Consider the following 22520-nt stretch of genomic DNA (forward strand, 5'->3'; position numbering starts at 1 on the left):
CACAGTGAAAACCCACAACAGCCCGTAATAACAATAAATTATAATAAAAATCCCTTAAGAGCACAAGTGAGAATTTGGAAAAGCAGCTGGGCACACAGCTGGCAACAGTGGTGGCGTGCAGAAATCAAGAGCGTCCCCAGCTGTTTGGAGGGAAGCAGCCAGTTATCCAAGAATCAGCAGAGAAGACAAGTTCTGGAAGTAGGGAGCAACCAGCTCAGGGCTCTACAGACTGGAGTCTCCTGCCCATCCCATCCCACTCCCCCACTGAGACCCTGTGCCATACTCAATACCTCTGAGCACTTGAGGAGCTGTCCAGCCTTCACATGAAATCTGCAGGGGATTTTTTTTCTGCACAAAGAGTTTTGTTTTTTGTTTGTTTTTTTTTTTTAATGTGTAACACAGGTGTGATTTAAGTCAATACATTTTTAAGGGATTTCACATGACCTCATTCTTTCCACTGCCAATCACCTCAGTTCCTACAAAGTCATAATATTCAAGATACGTACGACAGCCCTTTCCAAAAGACATTTTGCACAATCCATAGCTGCCATGTCAGTCAGTCAGTCAGTCCACATTTCTTTTAGATGGGCTTCTTTGCTCTCCAATGGAATACAGACACACTTTGACATTCCCCATCTGTAATCTTTGGGATTCAATTTCCTCAAGTAATTTACTTTAGGACCATGTTTAGGGTCTGCAGACAGAACTGCCTTGTTCTGAATCTGACACCCTCTAAAAATGTATTAAGTGTAAATCATATTCACCCCTAAGCTATCACATCCTAGAACAGTACAGATTGTTGGGGTATGTCAATATCTAAGATTTAAAAAAAAAAGTTTGTTAGGTTTTTCATAGTTTTATTGGCAACTTTGTCTTGTAGTTCTTTCCCACAGATCGAACAAGCAGTTCTATGAGTAAAGGAAACCACATACTTACTCTATGAGGCATTTCCAACGATGTAGATTTATTGGAAAAGTCCCATCGGGATAGACCTCAACTAGATCTGCAGTTTTCATGTCTGGTACTTCCTCTGTCATTAAGCATTCATACATATATTTGTAACTACATACATGTATTTAGGGATATTACTCGTTCCTGCAGGGTAAATCTGCATGTCACGCCCATCAGAAGACTGGGGACTTTTGCTGAGTAGGTCAGGCAGAGCAACAGTTCTAGAAAGCGAAACCCTGGACCCTTTATTACAAAGACAGACAAGCACACAACTTCTGCAACTGAATTTTTCTCAGTCAGCTCTGGACAAGGCCATCTTCTGTTAAGATTGCATCATTTTGATTACACACAATTTTAAACTGCCAAGTGATTCTCATATAGGACTATCATCTGAGACTTGATTGTCAACAATGTATTCATGTCCCAGAAAGGGCTTCACAGGTGGAACATTTTACCCCCTAACAAATCTGAGTGCAGAGAACTCTCCTTTTTTAATGGAGCAAAGAGAAATAAATGCTTTTCTGTGAAGACTCATAAATTGATAATTTACCTTAAAACTGAAGAAGGAAGATTTTACAGAAGACAGCAACTACTGAATCATTCTGTTGTTAAATCAATTACTGCATCTGATTAGTTTTCCAGTAATCCTTGGAGTAGAGAATTTGTTGTTGGCAAAATAGTAAAAACCTGGCAGCTCAGAAATTTAAACATTAGCAGCCATTCAGAAACAAACAGAGGCAACTTAGTACAATGCAGAAGAAGCCTTTGATCTAATTACTTCCGCTAGTAAAGCCTACAATTTTTCTTCCCACTGATTTATTTAGTTTCACAGCATGAGCTCAATTAATTTCTTTTTACTCAGAGGTCATGTAAATTCATATCTTCACTATAAATATTTTGAAATGTCTAATAACTATGCAAAACTTGGTTAACTCTTTGGTACCTGAAGTTACCACATGTACAAAAAGATTACAAATACTTGGTACAGAAAAGGCACTCATTATTTAAATAGCACAATACAATTAAATCATACCAAATGACTATAAGGATTAGTCATAGCTTAGAAAGTGAGACCATATTTAGACCACGCAATAAATAAACATAAAACCACTAGATTAAATGTCAAACTAAGCATAAAATTGTAAATGTGCCAATAATTAAAGTTTTGAATAAACAAGAGCAAATATTTAATAACTGAATATTACTGAAACTTCAGATCACTGTGAAGAAATTTTGTTTCTGCAATTTTCCCCTTTTGTCTTAATATATTTCAGCTATATGTCCTCACCAAAGTGGCCTCTTTTTTCACCTGTAGAGATGATCCCTACAAACAGGACAGACAGAAATGACAATGTACTTTCCCCTTCAGGTGCTGCAAATAATCAGATGGCTATGTGTAAACCATGACTCAAGCCCCAGGTAATTATCTAGGTACTGGGGGGAAAAGATGATCAAGGACTATACTTAGCAGATCACAGCACTTGTTTTCATAATTCAATTGAATTCATCCTAATCTTCTAAATTCTGTTTTATAAAATGAGAACCATCTTAGAGCCACTATATCTGAAAACAGCCCTTGAAACAGAGGCTCTGACATTCCATTTTATCTGCGATGCCTGCCAAATTGAGTGATGCTACATTTTCTAACCCCTTTATCAGGCATTCCTTAGCAAAAGTACTTGGGAGGAAAGATTTTGGTTTCACACTGTGAGAAATGTGTTAGGTTGGCCAAATAGTTCGTTCGGGTTTATCCATAACACCTTAATGAACTTTGTGGCCAACCCAATAGAAGGATCAAAGAAAGAAAGCAGTATTTTTCTTCCTGCTAATTCTGGGGCATTTTATTTCTTTTCAACCTGTTTTATGGTTAACTATTCATCAAGGTCTCAACAGACACTGTGGGATGTGTGTGTAAAATAAGAAGGTAAAGGAAACCACCAATTTATACAAAATCATATTCCAAAAGTAGCCTGGCACGGTTGTTACACACTCAGTTTCTAATAGCTACACATATCTGGATTCAAATCCCAACTCTGTCACTCACAAGCTCCATGATCTGTAAAGCAATGGAATGATACCACATCTCTGAGAGGGCTAGGGAGAGACACAGACAAGTAGTAGTAAAAAGAAAGTGTAAAGCTCAGGGCATTGGAGGCCTGGTGCCTACTAAGTCATCAATAAATAGCTGGGAGTGCATGCTAAGTCGCTCCAGGTATGTCTGACTCTTTACAATCCCATGGACTGTAGCCTGCCAGGCTCCTCTGTCCAAAGGATTCTCCAAGCAAGAATACTGGAGTTGGTTGCCATTTCCTTCTCCAGGGGATCTTCCCAACCCAGGGACCAAACATGTCTTTTTTGTCTCCTACACTGGCAGGCAGGTTCTTTACCACTAGCACCACCTGGGAAGCCGAATAAACAGCTATAGTTACTCAAAAATAATTTAGTTTTTGGTCCATGGTTTATTCTTTCTCTTAGATGAGAAGTTATAAACAGTGGTTAGAATTCCATGTTAGGCTTCCAAAGCCTATTTTATTCATAATGTTTATAGCCTGGCATTCATAGTGTTATAAAACCAAACCACCAATTTCACCAAATCACCAGCCTTGACCTCATACTGTCAGCCAACTTCCCAGACCAGACTCTGCCTCTTTCAGACCCTCCAGAAGTTGGAGACGCATCAGGAAGTGGTGGCCCTGGTGACACCAGCCAGAGCTCTGTGCCTTTCCTGCAGATACGTGGCCACCCCAGGTGTGGCTTTATAACCTTGTGAATCTGGGTTCTTGGGAGGCTTCCAGAGCTTGGCAGTGATCAGGCATTGCTCTGCCGCACCAAACAAGAGCTCAGAGCCAGATCCAGGGACACCGTGTTCCTTGAGCAGTTTTATCCTCCTTGCATGCACTGCTCAGAACATTGTGGGGATCGATAGAGGTTAATTAATTTAAAATTACAAATGGCTCCTCACAGTTGGCCTCCAATCTCTGCCATGCGCTGTGCTCATTCTCATCTCTGAGACATGATCAGGAGCTTTCCTTTTCCTGAAATGCTCTCCCTGCCCTTTCCTGTGAATAAGTCAATAATCATCCCTAAGACCCAGCTCAGAGGCCACCCTCTCCCAACACCCTTTCCAGGCTCCCCTGAATGTCAGTCTCTCCGTAGGGGGGGCACCATAGCACACCTTGCTCGGACCTGTCCTGCATTGTCTTTGTAGGGGCTTTCAAGCTCTCGTGTACACAGAATCATCTGGGCAGTTTGTGAACAAAAAGTGTCCCTGGGCTTCATGACCAGAGATTCTGTAACAAGCTGAGGAAGCAGCCAAGAGCCTGTTCTGTTACAAGCTCCCAGAATGGTTCTGATGGAGAAGATGGCATCATGTGGGAAAGAGAGCATCCAGGCAGAGATGGTTGCACTAACTGTTCTCTCCTCACCAGTGAGTACTGCTCTATCCCCAAATATTGGAGAAGGAAATGACCACCCACTCCAGTATTCTTGCCTGGGAAATCCCATGGACAAAGAAGCCTGGTGGGCTACAGTCCATGGGATCACAAAGAGTCGGAGATGACTAAGCAACTAAACAACAATCTCCAAATATATTAGGTGCTCAATAAATGTTGTTTAAGGGAATGGGGAGTGTTGAAACAAGTGGGTATTCATCTATCAACAGGTAGGTGTTTATTGAGTATATACTAAGTATAGAAGGTCCTATCAACAGTAAAGAAGGTACTTGTCAAAATCCAATATGGAGCATGAGGTGCATGAAATCAAATAAAAATAAAGGAAAGCAAGACTTTGCTGTTATCCTGTCACAGAGCCAGAATGTGTCAGGGTCATTTTCAGGCCAGTGGTTTTCAACTGTATCCACTCACTGGAATCCCCTGGCGACTTTAAAATACCGATGCCTTGACCTTCATCCCCAGAGCTTCTGAATATATCTGGGACTGACAGTGTGCCCAAGATGTCTAAAAGCTCCCCAGGTGCTTCTTCTGTGTGGCCAGAGTTGAGTCACTGCCGCAGACTCACACAGCCACTACTGGCTCCTCTCCAGTGACACCTAGTTTATGTCTGCCTCACTTTCCCACATCTGTTTACTGCTCTCCCCCTCTCACCTTTCACCAGATTCAAAGCTTCTTGAAGTCAGGTTCCAAATCATATTCCCCTTTGATTTTTCTAGAGTGCCCATGACAAGAGTCTCTACTTTGGAGGTGCAGTATTGTGATTTATAACAAGAAATATATAGCTAGTCTTTATCCCTGTTCCTTGTGTAGAACATCTCTTGTCTCTAGTACAGACTCCTAAAACTCTTGGAATTTCTTAAGTGACGGGAGTGATAAAGGTGTCTTGTGTTATGTTAATGAGGTGGTTTTGGAAAGCCCCTAGATCCTCTAAGGTTGGGGACTGATTGCCAGCGGGCCCAACCATGTGATTTCAGAGCTGGAACTTGTAGTCCCACTCCCTAACCTCTGGAGAGGGGCGAGGGGCTGGAGGTTGAATCAACTGCCAACAGCCAGTTATTTAATTAATCATGACTTTGTAAAGAAGTCTGAATAAACTCCAAAAGGACAAGGTTAGGAGAGCTTCTGGGATGGTGAACAAGTGCTGGGAGAGTGTGTGGAAGCTATGTGCCCTCCCCCAATAACTTGCTCTATGACATCTCTTCCATCTGGCTGTTTCTGAGTTATGTCCTTTTCTAATAAGCCAGTAATCTCTTAAGTACACTGATTCTCTGAGTTCTGTGAGTTCCTCTAGAAAATTAATAGAATCTAAGGAGGGAGTTTGCAAGGAATCCAAGGTTTGTAGAACCCAGGATCTACAGCCTATCAATCAGAGGTGCAGGTGACAACCTGGACTTGTGGTTGACCCCTGAAGTGTTGTAAGTATGGTTGTAATGTGAGAGTAAAGGAGAAATACAGAAGGAAGACTGAGATTTTCTTAAATAGAAAGAGAGCAGTAAAAATTTGTGGAATGAGGATACCACTGGCATGGATTTAAATCTCAGCAACCATGAGTGAGCTGGACCAAGAAACATTTCAAAAAACTAAACCACAGCATGAAAACACTGAATAAGCGCATTTTAAAAATAGTAACCAGGAACAAGCTGGCCCTTTAAGTACTGGGAAGTTGCAGAAGAGCATAAAATGATACAGACTCAACAGAGAAGAACAGCAGCTACAAACCAAAGGGAGCTCTTTAGGAACCTAGCATGAAAAACAACAACAACAACAACAACAACAACAACAACAACCCTGGTCCATCAAATACTTAAACGGGAGCGTGTCTGGAGGTCAGCACCATGGACAGAGGCATCTGGAAGGCTCAATAAAGAAGGAATCAAAGGAACCACAAGGAGACTGCAACCCTGCCTTCAAATTACCAATCAAAGCTACTTTCTTTTATCCCAGAAAAAAACATGCAACACAAAGGATATTCTAGCTACTCTTGAGAAGAATGATTAACTTTAAGCTCTTGTGGTAAGTAAGGCCTTTCAACTAGGAGCATTTGCTATTTTATTGAAATGACAAATCTAATCTAAATAATAAAATTCTATTGTTTCTGGCCCCCTAATGAAACTTCAAGTTTCTAATCCTTTTAAAAAGCATTTTTATTATTGCATTAGCAAATGATCATAAAATACTTCTTTTAGTAGACCCTAAAGATGAAACTGAATTTTTTTTTCAAGTATAATAAGGCAATATGAAAGAATGCTGCTGCTGCTGCTGCTGCTAAGTCACTTCAGTCGTGTACGACTCTGTGTGACCCCAGAGACGGCAGCCCACCAGGCTCCCCCGTCCCTGGGATTCTCCAGGCAAAAACACTGGAGTGGGTTGCCATTTCCTTCTCCAATGCAGGAAAGTGAAAAGTGACAGGGAAGTCGCTCAGTCGTGTCCGACTCTTTGCGACCCCATGGACTGCAGCCCACCAGGCTCCTCTGTCCATGGGACTTTCCAGGCAAGAGTACTGGAGTGGGTTGCCATTGCCTTCTCCGGATATGAAAGAATATTAAAGAATATTAAATCTAAATGGACTCCTCCATCACAAAATTAGGGCTTGGGTTCAGATCAGCTATCAAGGATGAGATTCATATACCAGCATATTAGAGACCCTGAGAGACAAAGCAAAGGTAACCCATAATTTTTGAACTCTGCCTGCATACCAGAAGTGATGAGGGATTTCCCATTAATCTCATTTAATCCTCATCAATGCCCTCTTCCTGCAGCTTTATACTGATATCCCCATTATGCACATGCAGATAAGGAGTATCAGAGAGGATGAGCAAGTTGTCTGAGGTCACACAGCTGCTAAGGAACAAAGTCAGCATTTGGTCTTCTGCCTACCTCTGAAGTTTGCTTCCTTTTTTTTTTTTTTTTTTTTAAGCTACTCAGCTGTGTTACCAGACCTGGGCAGCACACATCATTTTAATCTATGACAAATTGGATATTTCATTTATCCAGTACCTCCTAAAGGCATTATAATCCAGAATAAAACACAGATATTCAGAACTAAACTGTAGTCCATGAAAATCAATTTTATTTAAACCAATATTGAAACTATCTCATAATAAAATAACTGTACCTGCTGAGTATAATAACTAAGACAATCACTTTATATGTGGTTTAATAACCACAAGCAGCCTGAAATACAGCTTCATTAAAGCCAGAGTTAGTTTTCCTATTGGTCTCTTGCTCTTTTATTATACATGTTATATGTTTTTTTATACATATTCTCACCAATACAGATTAATTAACATGCAAATATGAGTATGACTTCTAAGAACTTAAAACTACTTAAAGTGGCCCCAAATGATAAAGAAAAGCTGAGATTTTAATGTGAAAAAACGACAATACTGGAAAACATTATTTAATTTTAAAAGATGTTTATTTATTTGACCATGCTGGGTCTTAGCTGTGGCTCACTGGATCTTTGATCTTCATTGCAGCATGCAGGATCCTTAGCTGTGGCATATGGGATCTAGTCCCTTGACCAGGGATCAAAGCTAGGCCACCTGCCTTAGGAGCATGGAGCCTTAGCCACTGGACCACCAGGGAAATTCCTAGAAAACGTATTTTGATTTAATATCTAAAACATAATGAGTGGGGACCTCCTTGGTGGTCCAGTGATTAAGAATCCACCTCCCAATGCAGGGGACAGAGGTTCAATCCCTGGTCAGGGAACTAAGATCCCACGTGCAACGGAATCCAAACTCTAGAGCCTGCAAGCCACAACTAGAGAACTTGTGTGCTTCAACAAAGATCCCAAGTGCCACATCTAAGACCTGACACAGTCAAATAAGTATTAAAATATATCTACAAAATAAGTTTTCATTTTCCTCTCTGTAAAAAGCATAAGATTACATCTTAAACTATGCATTATAAGGAAAATTATGTGAATTTTCTGGGCAGGTCAATTCATTCACATGAGCCCTTAAAAGTAGAGAACTTCCTCTAGACAGAGACAAGAGACACAATAAACGACCAGGTCAGAGGGATTCTAAGTGTGAGAAGCAGTTAAAGCTTTGACTGGCACCAGGATGGAGAAGGTAACATGATGGAAGGAGCAGAAAAAGCCTAGGATGGCCCCCAGCTGACAGCCATCAAGGAAGCACAGTCCTACAACCACAAAGAACTGGATTTAATCAACAATAGAATGTGCTTGAAAGCAGAAAGGAATGCAACCCTCCCAACCTTGATTTTGTCTCTGCGAGACTTAAAGTGGAGGACCCAGCTGAGGCATGCTGTACCATGACTCCTGCTCTATGGAACTGAAAGATAATGAATGAATGTTGTAAGCCATTAAATTTGCAGCAATTTGTTACAGCAGCAATAGAAAGTGAATACAGTATACATACCTTATAATTAACCCTACTTAATTTGGGGAGGAGTCATTCATGGATTAACGACTCCTAAAACATTTAAAAATGTACTTTTAATTGTATTGCTCCTAATACATTTAAAAATCACCTCCCTCATCTTTATTTTAGGCTGTTTGGACATACGGTATATGTGCTAATTGATTTTTCAATCACTGTCATGTTTTCAGATCAAAGGATAAAGTTAGCAATCTAGAGGGACTCATTCACAAAACACACATCATTACTGTAAATACTCACTTCATTTTCATTCTCACAAAACTCTCTGGGAAAAACTTCCTCATTTGGCTTTTTCTAAATACCTCTCCATCCTTGTTAAGAGGCTTAAGCAATCAGATCATGATTTTGCGTCTTTAAGCATTCAAGAGACATGATCCTGCATGATACCAACAAAATGGAAGAATAATTAACCTGAATTTCTAAACGGAACAAGTTTGGTAGATCTTTGATAGAGAAATAAGCAGTCAATTCTGGATGGTGACTCAATTTATCAATCACATCAATCTTTAGAAAACTCTTGTACTTCATAACACTAAACAACACCAATAATAAAAACAAAAAAAAAAGTTTGCCCATTTTCCACTGATCAAAAAAACTCCTGTTTTCCTTCCCCTGCCACAAGTTCCTCTGGTGTGTATGTGGCAGATAATCTATTAAGATATGACTTTATATTCTTGTCCCTGCTACTGCAATAGGATCTAGGGAAAAAAAGGCAAATTTAGCTCCCTTTATTCTAGATAAGACAAAGTCTTGAGTTTTGCGTTCGGGGCGTCCAGAAATATTAGATTTAGGAATTGAAAACAGAAATTGCCAGAAACTTGGGGGGAGGGAGAAAAAAACACTATCCAGGCTTTGGAGTTTGTTACTAGCCAAAGAGATGGATGTGACTTTGAGTTTAGATGGTTACAATGACCTGGAAATTAAAAGAGACTGGAGAGGTGCTACAGAGCCTGCCTCTGCCCTCCTCTATCCTACTGATTGTCCATGATGTCTGATGGGATGGTCAGGGAGGCTGGAGCCTGAGTATAAGTGAGGCAGGGGGTAGATGCCCCCTCTCCCCCAACAAGGTAAGCATTAGGAGTTGATTCCTTATGGACAGAAACTCCAAAATATCAATAGCAGGGCAATCGAGACAGGAGGCTAGGCTGTGCCCAGATAAGAGACTATGTATTTGTCATTCTCAAAGTCAAGGAGCCTTTCTTGACTAGTAACTTCCTTGCAGGTCAAAAGAAGAGTGATGCTAAGGCTACTCATAGGCCTCGTTGCTGGAATCCACCCTGGCTGAGAGATTTGTGTGAACACATTTGGTGTTGGAGAAGACTTTGGAGGGTCCCCTGGACAGCAAGGAGATCAAATCAGTCCATCCTAAAGGAAATCAGTCCTGAATATTCATGAGAAGGACCGATGCTGAAACTGAAGCTCCAATACTTTGGCCACCTGATGTAAAGAACTGACTCCTTGGAAAAGACCCTGATGCTGGGAAAGATTGAGGGCAGGAGGAGAAAGGGGTGGCAGAGGATGAGATGGTTGGATAGCATCACTGACTCAATGGACATGAGTTTGAGCAAGCTCTGAGAGCTGGTGAAAGATAGGGAAGCCTGGTGTGCTGCAGTCCACGGGGTTGCAAAGAGTCGGACACAACTTAACAGCAGAACAACAACATAGGAGGATCCTGAGATGTACCAAGTACAGATTCAGACCCAGACAAATCAAAAGGATTGGCCAAAGGAAACCCAGAAGAAATGTCCCCATAAGTGATTTAAACTACCATGAGGGTGTGACTCTCTGAGTACCCCTGTATGTCTATCCACACATACTGCATTCTATTTCTTCCTAATAAATACTTGACTTGTTTCACTACTTCCCGTCTTTGTGGGAATTCTTTTATGCAAAGCCAAAGGGCCAGAGCCATATCAGTGACCACGGGTCTAGTGACTAGGATTTAGCACTCTCACTGCTAAGGCCCGACCTCAATCTCTGGCTCAGAAGGGAAAGCCTACTTTGAGCCTCTGTAGGCTAAGGGCACTGGAGATCACACGGAGATTGACTGACGTGAAGAATGATGCCTACTCCCACATCCAGTATATGGAAGATGGGCCTCCTCCCTTGCAACACACCACAACACACAGCAGTGACCACAATGGCCTACAGAGTTGGAAGTCCTTCCCCAGATTCTCTAAGTCACAGAATACCACGGGACCCTTGAGCCACTATCAGGGAAAGAGGCCTCCATTGATGACTGAAACTGGGTAGCCAGCTATACTAGTCAACAGGGGTTAAAACAGAGACTGAACTAGATACAGAAACGTACAGCAATGTGGTGTTTTGTACACAACTGTGGAGCAAATTCATGCAGCTATATGTTTATGTGTGGATTGGCACATGGAGAGAGTAGATTAAGTGCATCCAAGAAATTCCCTTATCTATAAATCAGTTCAGTTCAGTTCAGTCGCTCAGCCATGTCCGACTCTTTGCAACCCCATGAATCGCAGCATGCCAGGCCTCCCTGTCCATTACCAACTCCCAGACTTTACTCAAACTCATGTCCATAGAGTCGGTGATGCCATCCAGCCATCTCATCCTCTGTTGTCCCCTTCTCCTCCTGCCCTCAATCCCTCCCAGGATCAGGGTCTTTTCCAATGAGTCAACTCTTCTCATGAGGTGGCCAAAGTATTGGAGTTTCAGTCTCAGCATCAGTCCTTCCAATGAACACCCAGGACTGACCTCCTTTAACATGGACTGGTTGGATCTCCTTGCAGTCCAAGGGACTCAAGAGTCTTCTCCAACACCACAGTTCAAAAGCATCAATTCTTTGGCTCTCAGCTTTGTTCTCAGTTCAACTCTCACATCCATACATGAGTGCTGGAAAAACCATAGCCTTGACTAGACAGACCTTTGTTGGCAAAGTAATGTCTCTGCTTTTCAATATGCTATCTAGATTGGTCATAACTTTCCTTTCAAGGAGTAAGTGTCTTTTAATTTCATGGCTGCAGGTCACCATCTGCAGTGATTTTGGAGCCCCCAAAAATAAAGTCTGACACTGTTTCCACTGTTTCCCCCTGTATTTCCCATGAAGTGATGGAGCCAGATGCCATGATCTTTGTTTTCTGAATGTTGAGCTTTAAGCCAACTTTTTCACTCTCCTCATTCACTTTCATCAAGAGGCTTTTTAGTTCCTCTTCACTTTCTGCCATAAGGGTGGTGTCATCTGCATATCTGAGGTTTTTGATATTTCTCCCGGCAATCTTGATTCCAGCTTGTGTTTTTTCCAGCCCAGAGTTTCTCATGATATACTCTGCATATAAGTTACATAAGCAGGGTGACAATATAGAGCCTAGATGTACTCCTTTTCCTATTTGGAACCAGTCTGTTGTTCCATGTCCAGTTCTAACTGTTGCTTCCTGACCTGCATATAGGTTTCTCAAAAGGCAGGTCAGGTGGTCTGGTATTCCCATCTCTTTCAGAATTTTCCAGAGTTTATTGTGATCCACACAGTCAAAGTCTTTGGCATAGTCAATAAAGCAGAAATAGTTGTTTTTCTGGAGCTCTCTTGCTTTTTCGATGATCCACCAGATGTTGGCAATTTGATCTCTGGTTCTTCTGCCTTTTCTAAAACCAGCTTGAACATCTGGAAGTTCACAGTTCACGTATTGCTGAAGCCTGGCTTGGAGAATTTTGAGCATTACTTTACTAGCGTATGAGATGAGTGCAATTGTGCGGTAGTTTGAGCATTCTTTGGCATTGCCTTTCTTTGGGATTGGAATGAAAACTGACCTTTTCCAGTCCTGTGGCCACTGCTGAGTTTTCCAAAGTTGCTGGCATATTGAGTGCAGCACTTTCACGGCATCATCTTTCAGGATTTGAAATAGCTCAACTGGAATTCCATCCCTCCACTAGTTTTGTTTGTAGTGATGCTTTCTAAGGCCCACTTGACTTCACATTCCAGGATATCTGGCCCTGGATGAGTGATTACACCATCGTGATTATCCAGGTCATGAAGCTCTTTTTTGTACAGTTCTTCTGTGTATTCTTGCCACCTCCTCTTAATATCTTCTGCTCCTGTTAAGTCCATACCATTTCTGTCTTTTATTGAGCCCATCTTTGCATGAAATGTTCCTTTGGTATCTCTAACTTTCTTGAAGAGATCTCTAGTCTTTCCCATTCTGTTGTTTTCCTCTATTTCTTTGCATTGATCACTGAGGAAGGCTTTCTTATCTCTCCTTGCTCTTCTTTGGAACTCTGCATTCAGATGCTTATATCTTCCCTTTTCTCCTTTGCTTTTTGCTTCTCTTCTTTTCACAGCTATTTTAAGGCTTCCCCAGACAGCCATTTTGCTTTTTTGCATTTCTTTTCCATGAGGATGGTCTTGATCCCTGTCTCCTGTACAATGTCATGAACCTCTGTCCATAGTTCATCAGGCACTCTATCAGATCTAGGCCCTTAAATCTATTTCTCACTTCCACTGTATAATCATAAGGGACTTGATTTAGGTCATACCTGAATGGTCTAGTGGTTTTCCCCACTTTCTTCAAATTCAGTCTGAATTTGGCAATAAGGAGTTCATGGTCTGAGCCACAGTCAGCTTCCAGTCTTGTTTTTGCTGACTGTATAGAGCTTCTCCATCTTTGGCTGCAACAAATATAATCAATCTGATTTCAGTGTTGACCATCTGGTGATGTCCATGTGCAGAGTCTTCTCTTGTGTTGTTGGAAGAGAGTGTTTGCTGTGACCAGTGCGTTCTCTTGGCAAAACTCTATTAGCCTTTGCCCTGCTTCATTCTGTATTCCAAGGCCAAATTTGCCTGTTACTCCAGGTGTTTCTTGACTTCTTACTTTTGCATTCCAGTCCCCCATGATGAAAAGGACATCTTTTTTGGGTGTTAGTAGGTCTTCATATAACCATTCAACTTCAGCCTCTGCAGCGTTACTGGTTGGGGCATAGGCTTGGATTACTGTGATATTGAATGGTTTGCCTTGGAAACGAATAGAGATCATTCTGTCGTTTTTGAGATTGCATCCAAGTACTGCATTGTGGACTCCTGGGTTGACCATGATGGGTGCTCCATTTCTTCTAAGGGATTTCTGCCCACAGTAGTAGATATAATGGTCATCTGAGTTAAATTCACCCATTCCAGTCCATTTTATTTTGCTGATTCCTAGAATGTCAACATTCACTCTTGCCATCTCCTGTTTGGCCACTTCCAATTTACCTTGATTCATGGACCTGACATTCCAGGTTCCTATGCAATATTGCTCTTTACAGCATTGGACCTTGCTTCTATCACCAGTCACATCCACAACTTGGTATTGTTTTTGCTTTGGCTCCATCCCTTCATTCTTTCTGGAGTTATTTCTCCACTGATCTCCAGTAGCATATTGGGCACCTACCGACCCGGGGAGTTCCCCTTTCAGTATCCTATCATTTTGCCTTTTCATACTGTTCATGGGGTTCTCAAGGCAAGAATACTGAAGTGGTTTGCCATTCCCTTCTCCAGTGGACCACATTCTGTCAGAATCTATAAATAGCTATAGCTTAAATAGCTATAAAAGGAAGGAAACTGGAAAGGGCCCTGCTCCTTTCTTCAAAAGGATTTCTTGATCATTTGTGTTTGCTTATGAGGACAAGGATTTGCCAGGCACAGCAAGATGGCAGAGAAACTTAGAAAAGGAAGCAGGAGGAGGAAGTGCTTCCATGCCTGTGACTGAAAACACAGTCCAGTGTCCCATTGGTCTGTAACATACATGCATTCCTTTTGGGTTGGCCAACCTAGCTTGCTGCAGGCAGCCATTTAGTGATATCTGAACATGTGACTTTGTGCTTTATTTCCTTGACAAAGTCCAAATCAGAGCTCAGGAACTGTCACGACTCTGTAGGGCAGATTTGTGCTGCAAAAGGAGGAGACAGGAGCTGACACTAAACACCAGGGCATTTTTCCACTTCTAAAATCTATGTTAATTTCAGTGATGATATACTCAGGTAAATATACTGCTTGCAATAAATCAGTTGCCTACTTATTCTCTTTGCATTAACTCTCCCTCTCTCTCACACACACTACACATACTAGCTACATACATCATACAGAGACACACGCATGCACCTGCAAGAAAATTAAGCCCACGAAGATACTTTATTAGTGGAAAGTCACAGCTGACTTAACTTTCAAAAGTCAGGCAATTTGAAGTTCCTTCTGCAACTTTATCTCATCTCCACCATATAAACACACAGTGAAGCATGAAACCTAAATATGCAAGCAGAATATCTTTGCACAAAGGGGACACATTCTTGTACTGATGACTTTGTCATTCCTTGCTTTGTATCTTTAAAATGACTTCCACCAGAGTCAGCTTCTTACCCATCTCTCTTTCACCTGAACTCCTGCCATACTCAAGACAAGCACTGGGCTTAAAAGGTATATTTCAAGCTAATAAGAGAGTCAAGGCCAAAAAAGAACGGCAGGAAAGGTCTCAGGTCCTATTCCCCACAGCCAACTTGGCCACCATCAGCCACATGCACGCATGCCCTTCAACATTCCCAATCCAGTCCTTTTGCAAATACCACTTACCCCCCTTTCAGATGACTTCCTGGGATTTCTCCGGTGGTCCAGTGGCTAAGACTCCAAGCTCCCAATGCAGGGGGCCCAGGTTGGATTCCTGGTCAGGGAACTACATCCCACAAGACACAACTAAGATCCTGTGTGCCACAACTAAGACTCAGTGCAGCCAAATAAGTAAATACATTTAAAAATTATATATAAAAGAAGACAATTTCCTGACATCTTTGACAACCTCAATTTGTCGCCTCCTTAGAACCTGAGATCAAAGCTCACTTCTTCCAGAAAGTCTTTTCTGATTTAACTGTTTCACCAATTCTTTCGACATGTGGACATTCAGTTATCAAGAGAATATTCTGTCCTCACTGACATGTAGCTTTACAAGTGAAATAAAGCACAGCTAATGTTAGAGAGAAGTTGAATGATCGTTATCATAGCAAGCAGATTAGACTTAGATGAGTCAAAAGAGAGTAGAATTGTAGTTCATGGTATAAAATAAAATTTTTGGAATTTAGTAAGAGCTCTATAGACCACATAGCCAGGAGACCTCTGTCACTTTTAACAGGTGGAGCTCTGTAAGAGGAGAGAGGAGCCATCATTGAACTACGAGTCAGGAGACATGGGTCATTCAAAATCTTATGACTTGCTATTTGCCTCATGTGCTACACCATTAGAATGTAAATTCTTTGCAAATGAGCTGTGTATGCCTCTTGTCCCCCCCCCACACATATCCCCTATGGTGCAAAATTGGGGAATCATCTATATATACCAGGCACTCTGTAAGTATTTGTTAACCTATATTTACATATGTAGCTAGGGCCAGAAAGAGTTCTGGTGGTTTTACAAGGATACAGGAAATTTTATAAATTTAAGGCCCACAGAGCTTAGAGGAACTATGGAGATGACTTAGTCCAGAATTGGTATTTTTACAGAGGGACAATCCAAGGTCACAAGGGCTTATTCAAGAGCACAGCACCAGTAAGTGACACACGTGGTACAGTACTGAGTTTCCTGAACTACTGGATCAGCAACCCTCTCAAGGCCGGCATTAAAACATTTAAGGGAAAATCTGCTTCAAATCCCAAAGAAAGGCAATGCCAGAGAATGTTTAGATTACTGCACAATTGCACTCATCTAACAGGCTAACAAAGTAATGCTCAAAATTTTCCAACCCAGGCTTCAACAGTACATGAACCATGAACTTCCAGATGTTCGAGCTGGATTTAGAAAAGGCAGAAAAACCAGAGCTCAAATTGCCAACATCTGCTGGATCATTGAAAAAGCAAGAGAGTTCCAGGAAAACATCTATTTCTGCTTTATTGACAACACTGTGTGGATTAGAACAAACTGTGGAAAATTCTTCAAGAGATGGGAATACCAGACCACCTGACCTGCCTTCTGAGAAATCTGTATGCAGGTCAAGAAGCAACAGTTAGAACTGGATATGGAAGAACAGACTGGTTCCAAATTGGGAAAAGAGTACGACAAGGCTGTATACTGTCACCCTGCTTATTTAACTTATATGCAGAGTACATCAGGTGAAATGCCAGGCTGGATGAAGTACAAGCTGGAATCAAGATTGCCAGGAGAAATATCAATAACCTTGGATATGTAGATGACACCACCCTTATGGCAGACAGGGAAGAACTAAGAGTCTCTTGATGAAAGTGAAAGAGGAAAGATAAAAACTTGGCTTAAGACTCAACATTCAGAAAACTAAGATCATGACATCTGGTCCCATCACTTCATGGCAAATAGATGGGGAAACAATAGAAACAGTGACAGATTTTATTTTGGGGGGCTCCAAAATCACAGCAGATGGTGACTGCAGCCATGAAATTAAAAGACACTTGCAAGAAAAGCTATGACCTTGGAAGAAAAGCTATGACCAACCTAGACAGTATATTAAAGAGCAGAGACATTACTTTGCCAACAAAGGTCCGTCTAATCAAAGCTATGGTTTTTCCAGTAGTCATGTATAGATGTGAGAGTTGGACTATAAAAAAAAGCTGAGCACCGAAGAATTGATGCTTTTGAACTGTGGTGTTGGAGAAGACTCTTGAGAGTCCCTTGGGCTGCAAGGTGATCAAATCAGTCAATCCTAAAGGAAATAAGTCCTGAATATTCACTGGAAGGACTGATGCTGAAGCTGAAATTCCAATACTTTGGCTGTCTGATGCGAAGAGCTGACTCATTTGAAAAGACTCTGATATTGGGAAAGACTGAAGGTAGGAGAAGGGAACAACAGAGGATGAGATGGTTGGATGGCATCACCAACTTGATGGACGTGAATTTGAGTAAACTCTGGGAGTTGGTGATGGACAGGGAAGCCTGGCGTGCTTCATTCCATGGGGTCGCAAAAAGTTGGACACAACTGAGCGACTGAACTGAACTGCTTCAAAACCTCAATGTTATGACATGAAAACTTTTCAACTCCTAGGGCAAACTGCCATTTACAATGATAATATACTTTTGTGTGTCTACTGGCAAGATGTTTTGCTCAATGATTTTTCTATATGGACTAAATGTTTTTCATAATATTTTAAAGTAAGACCTGTATTGCTTAGGATTACATGTGGCTGAATATATCCAGAGATTCCCCCAAGTAGTGGTGGCTTAAATGAGAATGACATGAATATTTCTGTCACCAGTGCAGGAGATGTAAGAGATGTGGGTTCAATCCCTGGGTCAGGAAGATCCCTTGGAGGAGGAAATGGCAACCCACTCCAGTATTTTTGCATGGAAAATCCCATGGACAGAGGAGCTTAGCAGGCTACAGTCCATGGGGTCACAAAGAGTCAGACACGATTGAAATGACTTAGCAAAGAAGTCCATCAGCGGGGGATTGAAAGCTGCTGTGGGTTCATAGCTCTTCTGCTCCATATCTTTCCCATATTACTTTTAAGTTCAAGGTTCTCCTCGAGCTCCATCCATTTCCTCTAAATTCAGCCAAGAAAAAGGATAAGGAGCAGAGAAAGGGCACACTCCTCTCTTTCAGATAACCTCTTGAAGACCCCAAACAACAATTCTGTTTGTATCATCTTAAATAGATCCTAGTCATGTGGCCAGACTTGGCTGCAAGGGACCTTAGACCATGTTAGCTTTACTATCAGTGTTCTGCTACGAGGCAAGAAGAAGGGGAAAATATGAGGAGCTACTGGTATCCTTTTCCACAGAATTTCTGCTCAATAATCCCTTTCTTAATAAATTCAAATGATACTTTAATATTATACAAACAATATTAAAGCAGAAGTATTAAGTAGAATGCTATTATTTACATAGATAAAGTAATACGAATAATGACAATAATTTTAAACCCATTTGGTATAGAAGGAATATTTTAGTAGAATGCAATTATTATAAGCTCACATCTTTGCCTTACTGATACTAAGAGTAGCGGAATAATCCCAGGGCTATTAGATAATCCCTCGTAGGGCAAGAAATTAGTCACCAGGTCATGACATTTGTCAAGAGAGCTCATAAGAATGGGTGATTTCTTCAGGCGTCTGTTCAGCTCTTTCCATCCACCTCACCTGCCACTTTCCTAGTTTCTTAGGCCCTGCCAAAGGACAAATCATCATCAAGGCAACCAGGGCTCTTCGCTCTCCCTGGCTGATCCTGGTCACTAGTGTCATGATGTCATGATCCAACAAGCACTAAAAATCAAGAGATGTTCTAGAGCAGATAAACGTACAGTTTTGCCTCTGTCACAGGCTGCCCTGTGTCTTGGTCTCTGAACCCAAATACAGAGATTAAGATTGCAGATTCTCCCTTCCTATTCTTCATGTGGAAGAGCCTACTACGAGGGAGTCTGGAAAATTCAAGTTACTCAAAGTTTAGGTTTTAAATCAATGAAAAAGATTTTTCACATCAGACTTCACCAGTTCCTTTACACCCCTCCCAGATAGCTGTTCAGAATGAGAGCCTGTGAACAGAAGAATGGATAAAGAAGATGTGGTATGTATATACAATGGAATATTAGCCATAAACAGGAATGATATTGGATCATTTGTAGAGACATGGATGGACCAAGATACTGTCATACAAAGTGAAGTAAGTTAAGAGAAAAACATATATCATGTGTTAATGCATATATACAGAATCTGGAAAAATGGTACCGATGAACCTATTTTCAGGGCAGGAATAGTGACACAGAGAATGGACAAGTGGACACGGGTCGGGGGTGACATGAACTGGGAGACTGGACTTAAAGTATGTGCACTGCCATGTGTGAAACAGATAGCTAGTGGGAAGCTGCTGTGTCGTGCAGGGAGCTCAGCTCAGGGCTCTATGATGACCTAGAGGGGTCAGGTGGTGTTGGGGGTGGGAGAGAGGTCCAAGAGAGAGGGGATATATGTATATAGACAGCTGATTCACTTTGTTGTACAGCAGAAACTAACACAACTTTATAAAGCAACAATAAAAACCCAACACTGTAAACCCTGATAAATAATAGTAAAAAATAAATAAATAAAAGAATCAGAGCCTGGCCCCTATACTTCACACAGAAGACCACTGAAAACTCTTCTGCAATACTGTCTCAACACAAGACTAGTACTATTGCAATACTGTAACCAAAGTCAAGGAAACACTCCTCTTAACAGTCTATTTCCTTCTCTCCATTGCTATCAGCTCCAGTGACCTATTGTCAACATTGAAGAAATTCTAGACTTCTTTAGCCTCCTTCATAATATGACTGACTGTGATCTTCTGGATTTCTAAAGGTTCCTTTGACCCTCAAATTTACTTTAGAGCCTTCAAGTTACCTAACCTCTCTGGATCTCCCTTATCTCATTAGAAAAATCAGTGCTTTAGAAAAGACAGTCCCTAAAGCATGTCGCAGCTCAGACCCATCTCACAATGCTACAACATGAGTACCGAATAGCAAGGCCACATCACAGAAGTGAAGCTTTAAATTTCTCTTGCAATGTTTCATTAAGAACTACAGCCATTTAAAAATAATTTGACAATTCTTCGGGATGAATTCTTCTGAAGAAGAAATTGTTTGTATACATCATCCTGTCTTATCAAACTTTCACAGCTGCCGACGAGTGGTAGTACACTGTGCCATTGTGAGAAGGTTGGTGAAATGAAAAGTGATAGAGCCTGCCAGGTAAGTACCAATTAAAATGATTTCAAATCATTTAAAATGAGCATTATGTCACAGTCACTGCTTTTTGGAAGAACTAGGACTTTGTCTTTTCTGCAAGGGGAACAGAATCATCTCGCTTTCCAACTCTGCAGGAGTATCTGACAAGGACTTGTGCAGTATATATTCCACAGCACTCATTGTAATTTCAAGTTCAAAGCAGCAGGGACCGCAGTACATGCTGCAGCCCAAGAAGAGCAGCATCATCTTTTTCCCCATTTCCCTCCTTTGCCTTTGCTTCTTTTCCAGGATTTCTGTGTGCCCTACTCTGTTGCATAAAGAATAGTTCCCTATGGACGATTTCTGAAGCTCACTTTCTGATGGCAACTCTCTAGTTGGTGATAAACGATACAAAAGCTTTAACTTCCAACCACTCATCCATTTGCCCTTCAAATTACAATGTAAGATCTGGTATTTTCACTTTCAAGTGGTTTAGAGTTTTCACCCTTCCACTCTTCAGTCCTTCTAAATAGGATTGGCTAAAGGAGAATTGTATTTTAAATGCAATATCATCCAAAAGTGAGTGTAGGGAAGCGTACTTCCTAAGAATCAAAGTAATATTTGCAAAAACGTTTTTTGCAACCTCGTGTTCGGTTTTGTTTATTCAAAATGTCACTCAATACTTTGCATACAAGACTTACAGCTCCAAGTTAAGATGAATGCTGGCTACCAAATGAAACAACCTTCTTAAACTTTGCTTGAGGGAAGGGCTTAACTTTAAATACGGCGTTCCACAGGAAAAAAGCGAAGTTCCTAAAAGCCTTAATTAACCTTTACTCATTTCAGCCTATATTATCCTCCAGAGAAGATTGGACCCTCCTGGCTAACAGTTCTCCAAAGGACAAGGCTGTTTGGTTAACTTACACTAAGGGAGGAGACTGGGAATTTAAACTCTGCATTGCTTATGCAGCAAAAACATTTTCAAAACACTAATCAATTCCAATGAAGCCTCCATAATTGAAATTTCTCATTTTAGATGTTCTAATTCACCTTAGGACAATAACATTTAAAATGCATTCGGCTTTTCATGAAGACGGTGCCAAAGGCGAAGAAGGAAGCCCCTGTCCCTCCCAAAGCTAAAGCCAAAGCAAAGGCTTTGAGGGCCAAGAAGGCAGTGTTGAAAGGGGTCCACAGCCACAAAAACAGAAGACCCGGACATCACCCACCTTCTGGCAGCCCACACTGTGGCTAATATTCAAGGTGGTCCAAATATCCTCGGAAGAACGCCCCGAGGAGAAACACACTTGACCACTATTGCCATCATCAAATTCCCCCTCACCACCAAGTCAGCCAGGAAGAAAACAGAAGACAACACACTGGTGTTCACTGTGGATGTCAAAGCCAACAAGAACCAAGTTAAATAGGCTGTGAAGAAGCTCTGTGACTTTGACATGGCTAACTCAACACCCTAATCAGGCCTGATGGAGAGAAGAAGGCATATGTTCAGCTGACTCCTGACTATGACGCTTAGGATGTTGACAACAAAACTGGGATTATCTAAACTGAGCCCAGGGACTTCCCTGCTGGTCCAGTGGCTAAGACTCTGCACTCCCAATGCAGGGGGCCTGGGCTGGATCCCTGGTCAGGGAACTAGATCCCACATGCTGCAACTAAAAGATTGCATGGTGCAACAAAAGTCTTACATGCCGCACCTAAGACACAGCACAGCCAAATGAATGATCAAAAACTCTAAATAAATAAATAAACTGAGTCCAGCTGGCTAATTCTAAAACAAAAGTTTTCAGTACAAAAATAAAGCATTCAAACTCTTTATAAATGAACTACATAAGTTTATATTTTTCTTGCACCATGAAGATTAAAGAATACAGTCTTTTATGAACAATTTAAATTTTAATTTTACTATTCATTATTTTTATAGAGGGCAAAGGGAGTTTGGTTTTAAACAATATAATCTTGATAAAGTCACTTTACTTTTCTTTCATATATAAACGTGAGATGTTTAGACCATAAAATCGCTAATAATCCCTCTGGCTGTAAGAGCTTATGAA

At 41.2% G+C, this 22520-nt stretch overlaps 1 protein-coding gene and 1 non-coding gene across 3 annotated transcripts in view; both read right to left on the bottom strand.

Moving 5' to 3' along the window:
- Positions 1 to 22520, bottom strand: part of KIAA1217 (KIAA1217 ortholog) — an 829478-nt gene that overhangs the window by 690473 nt on the left and 116485 nt on the right. The window lies entirely within an intron of this gene.
- Positions 868 to 998, bottom strand: LOC112578946. The gene has a single exon (XR_003103387.1). It is a non-coding gene; the product is annotated as a small nucleolar RNA SNORA18 (small nucleolar RNA).

The sequence above is a fragment of the Bubalus bubalis genome, chromosome 14, assembly GCF_019923935.1.
Source record: "Bubalus bubalis isolate 160015118507 breed Murrah chromosome 14, NDDB_SH_1, whole genome shotgun sequence".
In the NCBI taxonomy this organism is placed as follows: Eukaryota; Metazoa; Chordata; class Mammalia; order Artiodactyla; family Bovidae; genus Bubalus; species Bubalus bubalis.